Below are 17,588 nucleotides of genomic sequence, written 5' to 3'. Positions count from 1 at the left end.
CCGGTTCCCCTCTGATCCTTATCTCACGTCACTTTATCCTTAGCACTTTAAAAAAAAACATGATGGTGAAATACACGTAAAATTTCATATCCCAACCATTTTAAGTTGTATAAGTACATTCACAATAATATGCTACAAATTCCCCAAACTCATCTTATGAAACTAAAACTCTATTTATTAAACCACAACTCTCCATTCCCTCTCCCCTGCCTCTAGCAAACACCATCCTGCTTCCTGTTTCTGCGAGCTTTAACTAGGGTGCACACCTCGTGTAAGCAGGCTCATAGAGTATTTGTCTTTCTGTAACTGGGCTATTCCATGCAGCACGGTGTCTGTAAGGTTCATCCATACTGTGGCACACATAGAATTTTCCTGCTTCAATGCAGAGTAACATTCCATGGCATTTCTTTATCCATTCATCCATGGATGAATATTTGGAATGCTTCTGTCTTTTTTGGTGATTGTGACTGAACTGTCTATGAACATGTGACTAAATCATCCATTCATACTTAGCAGTATTAATTCTAATAATAATGATTATCCTCTATGGAGCACTTTGTATCAAACACTTTTCTAACATATTGTAACTTCTCAAAACCTTGCCCATCTCTGTGAATTACAAACTATTGTTTTTTGGTTTTGTTTTGTTTTGTTTTTTTGGTACCAGGAATCGAACTCAGGACCTTGTGCTTGCCAAGCAGGCACTGTGCCACTGAGCTAAATCCCTGGCCCTCTATGAATTACAAACTATTAGTATCCATAATTTACCAGCAGGGAGAAGAAAAGATTACAAAACCCTCATAGAAGTTGGGGAACTTTTTCCTGGTAATTTAAATCTTGATGGTAGAACTGAGGTTCAAATACCCAAGTCTGGCTATTGAGTCTGAACCCTCCACTACCCTGTCTGAGTATTAAGCCTTTAGATGTTGGTCCTTGTTGTTTAATGTACTGATGCTGCTGCCAGGAATGGTGTTCATCCTTCCCCTTTACATCTGCAGGTCACTGTCTTCCCTTGGGAAGGCCTTACTGACCGTCTGGTTACTCGCAATCATAGTACCTGTTTTAAATCTTGCTGGGGATATAGCTCAGTGGCATAAGCACCAGGCTGGCGAGAGCAAGGTCCTGAGTTTGATTCCTGGCACCAAAAAAAATAAAATAAAATAAAATTCAACTGGGGCTGGGAATTTAGCTCAGTGGCACAGCACCTGCCTGGCAAGTGCAAAGTTGTGAGTTCAATTCCTGGTACCGGAAGAAAAACAAAAACAATTAAATCTTTATGTATCCCTCACTCCTACCTAATATCTTCTGTATAATTTACCTCGTGTTCATAACCAGCTTCCAATTAAAATGTAAGCTTCCTGAAAGCACAGACCTCCTTCTTATTTTATACTCTTACACCACCAGTGCCTGAATCTCTGAGTAAGTAATATTTCTTGGCTAAAATAACCAGTGAATTCACAAATGAATAAGCCTGGGTGACTCAGAGTCTTGCAATAATAAAAATAAATGTTAATAGGGTGGGGGAAGTCTGTCTAGAGAGCCAAGGATTTAAATAAACTCAAGAATTAATGAAAATGACTTAAATGCCTCTTGCCACTAATGACACCTGATGGCCTGGTACCCTCAAGCTTGCTGACTAGATTCGCAGTCATACTACCATTGCTTCTATTGAATAAAACTGAAAAAGCAGAGGGGATGTTGCTTATCCAGCTTTGTGAAAGCTAAGTATTTAGTTCAAAGAAATATGGAGATCGTCTGTATGAAAACTTGACACCTGGACTTCCAAAATGAGCACCAGAGAGGACTTGGCCAGAGGCGATCTTTCCTTCTGCACCGGGCTCAGAGCCATCAGCATCCCTGGGGTCCCTCTGGACGGAGGGGAGAACACAGCTTCAAAATCACTCACTGCCTTGCTGTCTCATCTTTTTTCATATTTCTTTGTAGAGGAGAAATTTCTATGGAAGAAAGAATTTCTGTAGAAGACTTAGTATAGTTTAGAAAGGGAAAAATACTTATAACTAGCAGCTATGTGGTGGGCAATATTTATGTTTCTGTAAGATCTTCTGTACTTGTCAGTGTCTTAAGACTGTGTTGGCCAAACTGAGCTGAACATGTTTTCCTCTCACACAAAAACATGTTTTCCCACCTATAAAAGAGAAAAAAGGTTGCCTTTGAAGTTTCTTAAAATCCTTACACCCCAGTGTACACTCTTGACAGGAAAATTCTTAGAGACCCTCAAGTGAAATATCTGAAAAGCGTTGTACATGTTTTCTTCACTTAAGAACTGCCAGAAATGTGGTGTGTAACAAGCGTGTACACCACTGAGGGTGAAAATTTGGACCCGAGTATGCTAGGAATAAGGGTTTTTACTTTGCGGCTCAGGATTAGGAATCCAGTGTGGAGGTGTTCATCAGAGTGCATTCCTCTCATGCCCTGGTGGAAATACTCTGCTTCTCAGGTGCTTAAAGAGAGGTGAAAGAGCAAACTACCCAACTACTTAATTTACGGACAAGGAATAGAACCCACTGAGAAATGATCTCTCCTGATTATCTTCATTAGAGGTGAAGAAATAGAATGTCCCTGCTGATTACAGACTCCGCAGCCTGAGCGCCTTACGGAGGAAGAGGGTCGCCCTGTGCCAGGCTGCACTGGTGCCGGCCAGCGAGTGACAACAGGCCAGGTGGACCAGCCAGTGAGCAGAGGCGGAGCACAACTGCACCTGCGCAGGACCAAGAAAGCAGAAAAGGAAAACAAATCTTCCAGAGGATAGAAAAATGTATAGATTTTTAAAGTTTTGTTTTTATATTCTTGTTTTGATAACAGTTACGCAAAGAGTGAAGCAAAGCTGAGAAAAATGGCGTAAAGAAACCAGCAGAATCTGGGACAGAAAGCGGGCATTTGGTCCGGTGGCTGTGGTTCCCTATGGTTTGGGGGAGCTACTCTGTGGGTGCAAAATGCAGAAGCTAAGGCGGTGGGTGGCACAGCCAGAGGGTGAAGAGAAGAATGCAGTTTACCTGAAGACAAGATTCTGGAGACAGAAGAATGTCACACCTCATTGGAAGGAAAGTACCCCATTTTATAAAGAAAGCAGAAGTGAAGCACCAGGCCGGCCCCAGAGCAGTTCAAGCAAGGTCCTTCTGCTAGTGCAGATGAGATGCTTCTGGTTCGCCCGGATTGGCTGGCCAGGTGGGCTGACACCTGTTATGATGGCAGAATGGCCCCTGTGACCTTGCTATGTTCTGTGATAAGCTTCCATTAGAAGACAGGCGGCTCCCTCCCTGCGATGCACATATTATTGAAGGCACCCTGGGCTCCTTGTCAAGCCACAGTTATTGCTAGTACCAGTTTTTATTAGAATATCATCTCTTGTGGATTAAGAGAAAGTATAATTACATCAACAAAGATCATCACGTCAAACTGTGTTTCTTTGGAACTCGGAATGTTTTCCCACAGGAAATAGAAATAGGAATTAGAACCCCACTTCCACTCCACAAGATCTGGCTTATTTCACAGCAGAGGTGAACAATAGTGATAGGGGCCATAGTCTCTAAATCGAAAAGAAGAATCTATGAGTTGAGATCTATGTGTTCTTACTAGGAAAAAGCAGAAGATAGTAAAAATCTATGTGTTCTTACTAGGAAAAAGCAGAAGATAGTAAAAATTGACCTTGATCTGGGAGATTTGGAGTGTACTGTACCGTAGTACTCTGAACACTAGTGTAGACCCCAACAGTATGTAGGGTCGTATTTCTATAGGAAAATGCACGCCCAGCTCCAATATTGGGAGTCAGGATTACATTTCTCCTACTGCTGAAAGACATCCTGGCTTGGAGCCTCAGGAGATGGCCTCACCACCAGAGTGAGGTCCTGTCTGCTCCAGGGCCTACGCTCTCTCTGTTTCTCTCTGGTCCTCATAGCTCCTCCTTCGGGGCCCAACCCATGCAGGCTTTGAGACCAACTCTGATCTTTACCTGAAGGTCTTTAAAGCTCGTTGTTTTATTACCAACTTTGCCCACTGGTTCTGGAGACTGTGTCTTTGGGTTTTTAAACTGACACATAAAATTATACACATTTATCATACCATGTGATATTGTGATACATGTATAGGAGGTATGAGTGAGAAATATGATGAGTATTGAAATTTTTAAACTTTATTCAGTAAAAAACATGTTGCCATTAATATCCCCCCAAATCCTTTCCCTTGGTTTGAACACTCCTCCCGTTCTTGCCCCGGATGAAGCAGTTCTGGAAGGCTTCCTTTGTGAGAGTCTTCAGTTGCTCTATCTGACCGCCTCAGTGTCCTGAACTGATTCAAAATATTTATCTTGCATGGTCATTTCACTTTGGGGAAGGAAGCAGAAGCTGCACGGTGCCAGATCTGGTGAATAATGTGGACGAGGGCACGCTGTGATGTTTTTGCAGGGCCGCCTTTCCACTGGAAGGATTCGGCGGCAGCACTCGCTGTATTTTTATCACATTCTGTAAGGACATGAAAGAGGACCTCCAGAACTGCTTCGGAAAGTGGCGGGCACGGTAGGTAAGTGTAGCTGAAGCAAGGGGGAGACTCCTGAGAGGGATTAATGGCAATGTGTCTATTACTGCAATACATTTTTTAATTTAAACATTCACTGTGTATTTTGATCACCCCTTGGGTATTACGTAATGTTCAAATCAGGGTAAGCCTATCCAGCTCCTCAAACATGGGCGGCTTCTTTGTGGTGAAAACGTTCAAAATCCTCTCTGCTAGTTCGTTTGCAATAAACTATACCTTATCTTGTGATTTCTCTCCAGGGTCCCTTAGCCTCATGGGGCAGCATGGGGGGCACAAGTGGGTTCTTCACATCAGACGGACACGAGGAAGGAAAGGAGTGAGGTGGGACCCTAATACCACATTCAAGGGCGTGTCCCAGTGACCTAACCTCCTCCTGCTAAGCCTCACTTCCTCAAGGACCCACCACTTCCGAAGAGCACCACGATCTGGGAACCAAGCAAGCTTTAACACATGGGCCTTTGAGGGACATTCAAGCTTTTAACTATAGCGCTCAGTGTGACTTCAAATCTGTGTACTTAACTCCTGGCACTCACGTGTGTGAGGCTCCCCACACAGTGCTCGCAGGCAGGGGTTATTGGCTGTTACTGTGCAGGAAATAATCATCACCTTAATCTGAAAGTCTTATTCCTAAAGCCATATCTTGTGGTCAGTTGCCCACCAGCAAAAGTAGCTGTCCCACCTCCACTCCAAGTCTGGCATCCCAGTTTTGTGACAGAGCTTCAGCCTTGGTTTGCATACTTCTTCGTTCACTTAGCCCCTCTGTCAGCGTCTCAGGAAATGTCTCCTGGATCCTCACTTACTGTTGTGAGTACTGCGGGTTAATATGAAAGGTGGACGCAGCCTCTGCCTCCTTGGTGTCTACATCCAGAGGGAAAGCCAGTCAAGTGACTGCCCAGTAAGTGTGGAATTGCAGACGGCCAGTGTAGCCACAGTGTGAAACGAGACTGGAGAGATAAACAGGGACCAGACCATCCCACCCCATGCCATGTAAGTCACAGCGGGGCTTGCTCTGTATTCCAAGAACTCTGAGAAACTGTCAGAGGAATAAACCGAGATGAGGTGGAGAAGAGGGCACGATCCAAGTTACTCTGAAAAGATCACTCTGGCTTGCACAGTGCCTTGGAGAGAAGCCAGCAACACGGAGAGGGAAGAGATTACTGATCTGGACTCTTCCATCCAGAAGACTTCGGCTGGACTTTCCCTGTGAATACAGTTGCTGGTTCCTCTCAGAGAGTCTGTCTGGAAGCTTCAGCTGACAATGCTGACATGAGACCAGGCAAGATGTGCCGATGCTAATGATTCTGCTGCTGGGGCTCCTGTGGATTTGGGGTTCGTCAGCCATGGTGTCTGGTTCTTTCCTGGCCCTACTTCTTTTTTTTAATTGTATATATTTAAGGTATGCAACATGATGCTTTGATATACTTCTCAATACACGTATATAATGAAGTGATTGCTACAGTTAAGCAAATTGATACACTTGTCATCTCAGATTTAAGCAACGGTAGATTGAAAATACTCAGGGAGTAGCTGTATCTGTACTGAACACATGCAGGCTTTTTCTCATCACTATTCCCTAGACAATACAGATTAACAACTATTTACATAACATTTACATGCTGTTAGGCGTTAGAAGTCACCTAGAGCTGATCTCGAGTACATGGGAGGATGTGCAAATACTGCGCCGTTTTATTTACAACACAATTGAGCATTCTTAGCCTTTCTTTCTTGCTTGCTTGCTTTCTTGCTTGCTTTCTTTTCTTTCTTTCTTTCTTTCTTTCTTTCTTTCTTTCTTTCTTTCTTTCCTGTTTTGTGGTAAGAGCACCTAAAATCTACTCTCTTGGCAAATTATTAATTGTAGTCCTCTTAGACTGTTGTCAGTGACATTCTTAGATTTATTCATCTTACATAAGTGCAACTTTGCACATTTTGAACTCCAGCTCCCTACTTCCCGCTGCCCCCTTGGACCCTGCTTCTTCTGATCCTGGGTGGGGCCCCTGCTTCTCTGCGACGGTTCACACGCTATTTACAAGAAGTCACGAAATTAGTCTGCCTCCCCAAGCAGCATCTCCCTGGAGGTTCTCAGCCTCTCAAGTGAAGATCTAACAGCTTTCCTTGCTTAGGAATTGATTTGTAGTTATTTTTAAACACCAGTATCTCAAACCACAAATAACAACAGAAATGAGCAATTTCATGTGAAAAAGTCAGTACCACCAAACTGAAGGAGAGTTGAGAAACTGAATCAAGAATTCTAAAACTTTCACCTCTTGGGCTCCTTATCTAAAACAGGTAAATCTGTAAAGCCCAACCCCTTTGAGCCCCAGAGTTAATCTCTGCCCTCCATTCCCTTCAGCTGACTGCATATCAAAACAGAAATGCCTACAACAAAATTCCTAAGTGATATCCCAAGAAGTTTCAGTCCTATAAATAAACAACAGGGGACATCACAGCCACTTAGAGAGTCTCCTGCTATGGAATGAATAGATGGTGAGGAGATTAAGTGGATACCACTTCCTTATTGGAGATTAAAATGAAGGTGTTTATATGCTGCTGGAACCTAATCACTTGTCCAATCACATGCCTCAGGGCTTCAAAAGGAATAAAATGAAGAATCAATACGCTACACATGTACCAACCATGATTCTATTTTCTATGTATCGCAAACATAGATTAATTTAAAGGGAGGATCATCTCAGATGCAATAAACAGAAGCGTGAAGGTTGAAAAGGAAGAGTAACATGGGAGTGGTGCATTCTCACATATAAAATCAGAGTGCGGTACTGGGGGTCAGGATCTTTGTGCACACATTAGCAGCGGAGAACTGAGCCCAGCCCGGCTGGGCTCTGGCCTCCATTAGCTCTGACACGCCGTCTGTCACTTCAGAAGGTAATTTCCCCTTCAATTTGCAATTAGGTCTGGGATTCGGCCTGTGACCTTGATGTCACAGAGTATCAATTTTATCGCATGACATGCTGTGTACCTTACCCTGGAAGTCACAAGGCAGAGCGGGAGCCACCTTCTTTCGTGTTCTGTAGAGTTCGGAAATCCCAAGGCACTTATGCATTTTGCACTTTACCATATTCCCTGGCCGGTGCCTCTGAAATTGTTTCACTTAAATCTTACCTCCCTCCCAAGGGTAAACCGACCTCCCCCTAGTCTGGGGAAGCAGCTCCCACACACTTTGCTTCCCTCTCCCTCTCCTACAAACATATGTGCCTCCTAGGAAGCGCTCCACACTCTGTCCCCCTTCCTAGGGTCTGTCAACTTTGAGTCAGAGAAGGAAGAAAAGTTCTGCATTTATATAAATATGTGTTGCTTTACCCATTCATTCCTGCCTTCATTCCTTCAGTGCTATGCTAGGTGTTAGAAGTATAACACTGAGTTAAAACATTAGTCACTAGTCTCAGAGAATTCCATCTTTTCCTTGTCATGCACTGATAAACAAGATGATTGGATTTTTTTTTTTAAGACAGGGTCTTACTATGTAGCCCAGGCTGGTCCCGAACTCTCTCGGTGATCCTCCTGCCTCAGCCTCCCAAGTGCTGGGATTGCAGGTATGCACCACCACACCCAGCTAATGATGATGAGATTCTTTTAAATAAATCAGCGAGACACATAACAGAAACCACCACCTTTTCTTTTGTTTTGTTTTACATAAAGTGGAGGCTTGGCATAATTATACAAAGTTCCCCAGTAGTTGATAGAACGCCTTTGTCTTATTTTTCTTTAATCCATTCTCCTTTTCCCACGTCATCCACACACCCGTTGGCCCTTCCTCCAACAGCCAAGCATTCAGTCTAGTCTTGGCACATGTCCTTGGATGTGTGTGCACTTGTGAAGATGCAGTTGTTACACGTGTATCAGTTCCCCTAATGCACATCGATAGCATGATGCTAGGAATTTTATTCTGCTTCCTGCTGCTTAAAAAATGACACACTACGTTTTTAAGACCCCTGGGTGCGCTGACCACCACTAGCTTACTCTCCTGTAGGCTTCAGTTCCCACCAGGCACAGCCACTCTTTCTTCATACGTTTCCCAGGTTGCCGTCCCCCTTCCCGCGCACAAACGGTGCTACCGTAAACTGCCTGGGCCCCGTTCCCTGGCTTTGCTGCTCTCTGCAGATCAAACCGGGAGTGACTGATGGGATGTAGCAGCCCTACCCTTCTGCTGTGTCTTGGTGGGAGTCTAGATTAATAATGAACATGTCATCTACATTTACTGAGCATCTACTGTCTACAAAGCTCGGTGTGAGTTACTTCACAGGAGGAGCTAAAATATATCTGTGCGAGCTACAGCTTCACATCTCTTCAACAAGTAAAGATTCTGAGAGGCAGAGAGGGTGATCTCCTCACTCAGAACCACACAGCTGCCCTGCGCGCAGGTCGTATTTGCCTTGCCATAGTGCTGAGCTCAGCGTGATCTGAAAGGCAGGCGTCGGCAACGACTAGCTTTGCCTTATTGAAAGAACACACACGGCTGCACTGCAGGGCGAGGGGCCGTGTCCCTGGTGGAGAAATCACCTACAGGTGACTGGACCTTGGAGAGTTTTGTCCACCAGAGTGGGCAGGAGGCTCGGCCAGTCATGGAAATTCTTATGTTCAACTACAGCGGAGATAAATAAGATCTTTTCACGTTATTCCTTATACAGACAGCAACAGCAAAAACTTCTAAAAACTCAATGTAGAAGAGTGGCCTTCTCTGCAGACCTCTGTGTTTTGTACTTTTACAAGAATAGAAGCTTGGAGTGTGGTGTGTACTTACAATCCTAGTACTCAGGAGACCAAAGCAATAGGATCACAGGTTCAAGGCCAGCCTGAGAAACATAGTGAGTCAGAGGCCAGCCTGAGGCACACGGCAAGATCCAATCCTAAAGATAAAAGGAGAGCGAGAGAGACAGAGAGATAGAGAGACAGAGAGAGAGAAGGAAGGAAGGAAGGAAGGAAGGAAGGAAAGAAAGAAAGAAAAAGAAAGAAAGAAAAAGAAAGAAAGAGAAAAGAAAGAAAGGAAAGAAAGGGAAAAAAAGAAAGAAGGAAAGAAAGAAAGAAAGAAGGAAAGAAAGAAAAAGACAGAAAGAAAAAGAAAGAAAAGAGAATAAAGCAAGGAAGAGAGGAAAGAAGAAAAAAAGAAAGAAAGGGAGAGAAGGTATTTTTGATCATTTCCCTGCTCTGGCCTTCAGATTATAAATTTAAGTGCTTATTAGCAAGAGTCTCCCAAGCCTTCCAAGGTGGACGAAAAATCACAGCCTCTACCCAAGGATACAAATTTTGCTTGATGAAATATTCCTTTGTGGATGCCCAGGGGATGAGCCCTTTTCTGCAAGCTGGAGGTGCTTCCTGCCTAATGAAAATGGCACTGATGAACAACTTTTGTTTTTATATATTTATTTAGTGTGCTACTGGGGATTGAACCCAGGGCCTTTCACTAAGCCACATCCCCTATTCCCCCCACCGCCTTTTTAGACAGGATCTCACTAAGTTACTAAACTGTTCTGGCTCGGCTTGAACTTGTGATCCTTCTGCCTCAGCCCCTCTCCGGATAGCACTGGGATCACAGGTGTGCACTGCTGGATAATCAGTTTTGCGGCCGAGCGAGTTCTGAATCAGCAAACAGAGGGCTTCTAGGTAACCGAATACAAGTGGATGCCCAAGGGCAGACATAGCACCCGCCGCCAGCCAGTGTGAGCAGTTCCCGGTGCGCACAGGGTACAGGGCCCAGCAGCCTGCCCCGCCCAGGAGTCAGGTGTGAGTTCTGCCTCCTCACACAGTGTGAGAAAACTGGGGCCGTGAGTCCCAAACAAGCTGGGAGAGTCACAGGAAAGCTGGGTTCATCGGAGCGCAGGGGCTCCCGTTGGACAGGAAGTGACCAGGACCTTGAGTGGCCTGAGGGCTGGGGCCGCCCAGAAGGGACGATGGTTGGCTTTCCCTGCAGCTGCAGGCAGCTGGAGGTTCCCTAGCATTCCCTGCATTTCGCAGCCTGTCCCCCTCATCACTTGCTCACGGAATAATCTCACAGGTGCCAGGAGCCCACGAATCAGAGTGGATTAAAACCTTGTTTTGTTCGCATCTTCCCTGAAAGGGTTGCTTGGAAATCCAAGGGAGGCACTTTCCAGGCGTGAGGCCTATGCTGGCTGACTTGCCACGCTGTGTTCAGCCAAAGGGCAATGACGGCTATTCCCTTGGCTACTTTAGAGAGGGAGTTTGAACCGCTCCGTCCCTCTCTTGGGCCAGGGGCTTTTCAAACATTTCCCTTAAAGCAAGGCAGGGATCCAAGTAAGCATTTCGTAGATTGCTTCAGTGGATACTCAATTGTGCATTTTGCAAGAGCCAGGGCACCCTGCCAGGCCCCTCTGCTGCCCGTCCTGAAAACAGAAGGTTTTGCAGCATTACAGTTTAACAAGCACTTTTCCTCCTGCCTCCTCAGGAGAAAAAAGAAAAGAGAGAAAGAAATCCCCATGACTGGAATTGTAATGAGCCCCCAAACGTGGTCCTTATTATCTCCCGTAACTTAGCAACATGTTGGGGGAGCAAAAAGGAGCTGAAGGGTTTGCATTCATTGGTGAAGCGTGGGTGGAAAGAAGGAACTGCATGCTTGGCGCCCCAGGTACAATTCGAGGAGGCGTCTGTGTGCGCAGTTCTACTTCTGCGAGAGGAAGGAAGGAAGAGGAGATGCAACTGTGAGTGATGGAGATGTGGCTTGTGAGGATGCTGCAGGGTCAGTCCATGGGACTCCTGGGCAGGGATTCTGGTCTCTGGTTGCCCCAGTGCACGCAGTCTGCCTGCTCCAGGACTCCCAGACCCTCAATACCTTCTGCACCTGACCCATAAATTCACCCTGGCTCTGAGCACTGCCTGCCTTTCCTTTCCCAGGGGGAACACTGCTTTCTTGTTTTTCTTAAAGAAAGAAACAGCCCACCCAGTTCTTGAGTGAGATGAACTTGAGACAGCTGCTCTGAGGATACACCTAGGGAGGTCTCTCATGAAACAGCGCAAGGCTCTGAGAACATGCAGGTCAGATTTTCGGAGAGCACAGGTAGCAGATTAATGCTGTCAGAGGCAGCCTTCAAATGCTGCTGCTGAAATCCTGGGGTAACATGTAAAAGAACTTCTTCCCTTCACCAACATTTAAATACAGTAGAAACCTAGCCTAACAATTCATGAGACAAAGATTTAGGGATAGATTTTGATGAATTGCACACAGCAATGAGCGCTAGGAAGAGAGGGTGACAAGGGCCTAAACCCGCCTCACATGGCTTCTAGGAAGCTTGGGGCTTCAGGAAAAGGGGAAGTGGTGCTTTTGCTCCTGGCTGGGCCTTGGGACTGTCATGAGCATGTAGGGTGCAGTTCTATGCCCGCTTTGTCAGGCGCTAGATAGATCAACCTGAGAATTTCTGAGTGCACAGTGAGCTCCACAAGCCCTGCCAGAGGGCACAGCCACAGTAACTGGGGTGTTCAGCCCAGAGAAGGAAGCCTGGGGATGGCCTCTCCTCCCTGCAGTCTCGGGCCTTTTGTAAATGTTGAATTTGCCCTCGCAGCCTGAGTTTTTATGGGAAGAGGCTCCCTTTGGCGGGAGGGTGGGGTTTTCTGTGGAGCCAGATGGGGCCATGAGGAGCAGCAGCCTCTAAGCTTCCCACTGAGATTAACCGAAGCCCAGGCCGCCAACCCTTCTGCAGGACAGGGGCTGGGCTCCTGCCCAGGTGAGGCACCCAGTTCCCTGAGGATGAGTGTGTTTCCTGGCCCTTCTCTGTCGCCAAGCCCGAGGCACTGTTAATATCACAGGTTGCGGCCATATGTAAACAAACACGGGCTCTGTAGGACTCCAAGGCATGGGGGAAGTTTAGTAAAGGATCAGATGTAAGCCAGTGAAGGGAGAGCTGGGAAACCCTGTACCAGAGGCGTATCAGCGCTCATATTCAGACTAGCCCTGCTGACTACAAGAAGGAGGGGGAGGAGCCCGCAGGGGCAGGTCAGATGGCAGGTAGCCATAAATGCCACACGGGCAAGTCTGACTTCGGTTTAATAGGCAAGGGGGAGCGTAGTCAGATCTGGTAAATAAAAATAGGGGCTGCCCAATTAAATTGGAACTTCAGATAAACAACAAATAACTTTTCGTGTAAATATGTTCTAAATATTGCATGGCACATAGTTATGCTAAAAAGTACTTATTTGTTGTTTATCTGAAATTCAAATTTATTTTATTTTTTATTAGTGCATGTTATCAGTCCATACTGATCCCATTCATCACAGGGAAATTATATGTGCACAGAACACATCTTAATTCTTGATTTTAATCCCCAACCCCTTCCCCTCCTTTCTCTTCAACCCTCTTCCCCTACCTATCAAACTCTATTTCCATTTTCTTTGCCTTTTTCCTTTAAATCCATTTTCCCTTCCTTCCCTCCCCCATCTCTCATTTCCCTTTCCATTTGAAAAAGTTTGTCCCCTCCTTACCTCCTAATATCTGTCCTCTAGTTTGTTCCTGATTTATGCTTTGGGTTTCTCATAGAAGAGAAACAATGTGGTATGTACATCTGTGTGTCTGATCTAGTTTTTAGTTCACTTAGATTATGGTCTCAAGATGTGTCCATTTACCTAAAAGTCCCTCATGTTTACCCTTCTTTATAGCAGAGTAGTACTCTGATGAATATAAATACCACATTTTTTATTCATTCATCTGTTGATGGGCATATGGGTTGTTCCCAAGATATAGCTGTTATAAATTAAGCTGCTATAAATGTGGATACGCATGACTCACTCTTTTGGGAAGATACCTAGAAAGGGAATAACTGGGTCAAATGGAACCTCTGTGTCTTAGTTACTTTTCTCCCGTAGCTGAGACAAAATACCTGACACTGAACATCAAAGGGGGAAGTATTTAGCTCAGTTTGTAGAAGTTTCAGGCCATACTTGCCTGGCTCCAAGGTGAGGTAGCTTGCCAGAGGGGCTAGGTAGAAGAGAACTAGTTCATGGCAAGCAGAAGACAGCAAAAGCAGGCAAGGAAGGGCGACCTTAGCAGCCTTTTTCTGCCCCTCTTATACTTTCTCTGGGCTACTGAGATTAGGGGGGTGCCAGACTAATCAATGGGCTGATTTAGTCAACACACACCCTTTGTCCCAGCATCACACACTCTAGATCCAGCCACCTCTGAAAAAGTCCTCTGACTGCATGAGGGTTTGGGGGGACGTCTAGACACAAACCATAACACTCTAGTTTTAGTTTTTTGAGGAATCTGCATACTGATTTCCCTAGTGGTTGTACTAGTTTACATCCATACTAACAATAGAGAAGGCTTCCCTTCCCCCACCCCCACAGCCCTGCCAGCATTTGTTATTGGTTGATTTCTTGATGTTGGTCATGCCTTCTGCGGTGAGATGGAATCTCAGTGTTGCTTTACTTGCATTTCTCTAAAGGCCAGCGATGTTGAACATTTTTTCATGTATTTACCAGCCATTTGTACTTCTTCAGTAACATTCTTCAGAGAACTAGAGAAAACAATCCTAAAATTCACGTGGAACCAGAGGAGACCAATAGTGGCAAAAGCAATCCTGGGCAACAAAGGCAAGGCATGGGGCACCACAGTCCTGGGCTTCAAGTTCTACTACAAAGCTACGGTGGTAAAATGGTATTGGGAAAACAAAAGCAACAACAACAACAGCAACAACAGAAAATGGACTTGTGGACCAGTGGGATAGAAGAGGCAGAAGCAACTCTAGGCATGTGCAGCTTCCTGATCTTTGACTAAAATTCAAACTTAAGTGCGAGTCTGGTACTTTATCCAACAACCCATGCATGGGAAGTCACTAAACTGAGTCCTCTGAGACGCAGTCCTTTGAGCCTGCCTGCAGTGTCAGAGCTGAGGTGGATGCGACCAGCCCCAGGGAAGGCTGTTCATGGAGAGGCGATGCCCACTCTCCTGGCTTGGCATCGTCTGCATTGTATAAAAATATGCAGTGGGGACAGTGCAGTGGTTGGACCCAAATGTCTCCAAGGCTCTGAGATCAGGGCTTGGTCCCCGTACAGCAGGGCTCAGAGATGAGGCTTGGGGAAGTGGTTGAACCCCAAGGACTCTAACTTCATCCGTGCGTTCCTCTGTTGGTGCTACCATAATCTGATTGCACTGTTGGGAACTGGGAGTGCCTGGATGAGGAGAGAGGGTCTTGGGGGGCCCTTAGGGACTATGTCTGGCCCTGAGCCCTCCCCGCTGTTTCCCTGCTGCTGTGAGGTGAACAGCTTCCCTCTGCCACACCCTCGCACCCTGATGTTTCTGCCGCAAGCCCACAGGGATGGGGTCCAGCAACCATGGACTGAAACCATCGGCCAAAGTAAGTCTTTCCTCTGTTAAACTGCTTTTCTCAGGTATTTTATCACAGTTGGACTTGTGGCGGCCATGGCCCTTTCCTCCCCAGGCAGGCTCACATCTGACAAAAGACACGAGAAAAGGCAAGTTAGCAGGTAGGAAGTGGGACACTTCGCCATAGTTTGGGGCGTTATTCTCTGTGCTCCACAGATTTAAGGGACAAGGTCAGTATCTCAGTCAGTAGGAGGGGGTGACTGGCTGGAAGGCTGTTATGGCTATGGTTTGTGTCTGGATGTCCCCCAAAACCTCATGCAGTCATGAGAGTGGGTTCTACAGTTTATGATTGAGCCACGGTCCAGTGCTGGGATTATGGGTGTGAGTGCTACACCCGCCCTGGGGCAGGAAGCCTGCACACAGTGTAAGGGAGGGGAAGAGGCTTGCTCGCTGCTCCTCCCCGTTTGCTATCGTCCACCACCATGAACTGTTGCCCTGTGCCATGTGCCACCCTGCCTTGGAGCCAGCTGGGTATGCACTGACCTCTCCACAGACTGTGAGCTAAACATTTCCTCCCTTAACTTTGGGCACTGGGTATTTTGTCCCAGCAGTGAGAAAAAGGTGACCAAAGCAAAGGCGGTACAGAGAGGGAGACGAGAGTGTGGCGGTACTGAGCATGGTTCTGAGGCTTAGGACCCGCGTCTGGGACAGTCTCAGAAGAAGCAGTTTCGGGGAAAGGTGGATGTAAGAGGAAAGAAGGTGGGGTACTAGGCCTCTTGAAGACCTTTTCAGGGGAGAGACCTAGGTTTGGGAAGCAGGAGTTACATAACTAAATTCCCGAGCAGAATGGGTTGAAACTCCTGGTTCAGTGGCCCCCGCATGCTGGCGACTGCGGAAGCAAGTGAGTGGCTCAGTCGTCCCGGAGCAGAGCAAGGTAAACAGAGGAGCAGCCGGGGCGGGAACCAAGCGATGTCTACTGCGTGACAAGTGTGCACTGCAGTCTCCAGTCAGGGTTGAGATGTGAAACAATTTCCCGGTGGCCCAAAGTAAGGACAAACATTTACATTAAGGTGTCGGTAAAGGCAAAAGAGAATTCTATGTAGCTCCTATCACAGGCTCCTCCCTCACTGTCACGGTGGGGTGAAGTGGGCTCAGACCTCTCCTGAGCCCAGAAGGGCTGTCCTCTGGCCTCCCCAGGGATCACAAGGAACATGCAGTCATGCAGCCACCTCCAACGGTAATATGTGTCAGCCTAGGATCTGGAGTGAAGAGGGGAAAGGGTCCCCCAGGCCTGGCTTGAGCCCCAATGACAGCCCTGCCCCCAGCATGCTCTGCCCAGCATCCCTGTCAAGCCAGCGCATCGCCCTCCTCCCCTCTGCGACAGCACCAGGACACAGACGTGATCCGTCAGCCACTTCTGCTTTTCTTTCCTCAAGGACTCTGAGAGACAGACGTTGTGCGCTTTGCTATGGACAACATCCAGGGTCTTAACTCATAGGAACTTAACCAGCTGCTGGAGGTTTCTGGCTCCCATGCAGGTAAAAAGCTGTAGGTTTTGGAATTCCCGCTGGATGTTACGGGATGATTCCACCGCAAAGTCTGTGAAGGGCAGGCCACACGGCAGCATTCCAGGAGTGAAGACAGAACAGTTGAATGCTCCTGCCGTGACACTTTTGATCTCTTCACACACGTATTCTAGGTTGCAGGAGGTGTGGGAGGCCTGTGGCAGCCAGGGCTCTTTGATCCAGGGCTTGGCAAGTTTCTGCAGGGGGTGGCATTCCAGGAGGCCCCCGGGCCCCTTCCCGTCCTCCCGAGGCTTGGTGACACAGCTGAGGTGGAGACTGCTCAGAAAGACCCTCAGGACCGGCCTCTGGCTCCTGGCCACTGCCGCACTGTCTACCCTGCTGCTCGCCCGGGGCCAGCCCCTACAACTCAAGCTTTCTGCAAGCTTGTCTGTTCCCCAGCTGCCTTTTCCAACCCCATTCATGGGCATTTCATAATGTCTCCGCTTGCAAGGTGCCGAACGCCTGCCTGAGACCAAAGCACTGGACTTAGTCCATGACAAGCTTGTGTGTAGGTGTCCTGTGAGGCCTGGCTGAGACATGGTTCCAGGAGACAGGGAGCCCTTCTGTGTCAAGTGGTGCTGTGAGGCGCTGGATCCCACAGGTTTTGGAGTGGGGATTATTTCAGTTTCACAGATAAACAAAAGGAGGCTCTGACTGTTACTGACTTTACCCAGGGTCACACGACTCTTAAGGGTCAGAATCGGGATCAGGACCTAAACCCAGCTGACCTCAAGTTCTGCATGTCTTTTTACTTCAGGCTGCGATGTGCATCTCCATTTTACTTTTTCTTGCTCTTGAGATGAATAGGAATGGAAGTGAGCACATAACTGACATAACTGCTTTTCTCTCAGAGAAGCACAAAGTAACCAAGGTTGGTTATTGGATCTGCAGCCCAGAGGACCAGCAAAGTCATAGGATTCCCAGCAGGTAGCAAGTGTACTCATTTTTTAAATGGTATAAACCTACCATGGTGTATTTCATTTATTGACACACAAGAGACACATAATTGACACATAACAACTGTATGTATTTATGGGGTACAGTATGTTTTTTATTTTAAAAAGAATAAAAAATAAAACAATAAAAATGATACAGAATTTCAAAACAAGATGATAGGAAATTAACAATGGTTATTATATTGCATATTGTTATCTTCAAAGTAGTTGCTCAGATTACCAGGTACAGGC

The sequence above is a fragment of the Chinchilla lanigera genome, unplaced genomic scaffold, assembly GCF_000276665.1.
Source record: "Chinchilla lanigera isolate Chin_1 unplaced genomic scaffold, ChiLan1.0 scaffold00096, whole genome shotgun sequence".
NCBI lineage: Eukaryota > Metazoa > Chordata > Mammalia > Rodentia > Chinchillidae > Chinchilla > Chinchilla lanigera.
This window is presented reverse-complemented; position numbering follows the sequence as displayed.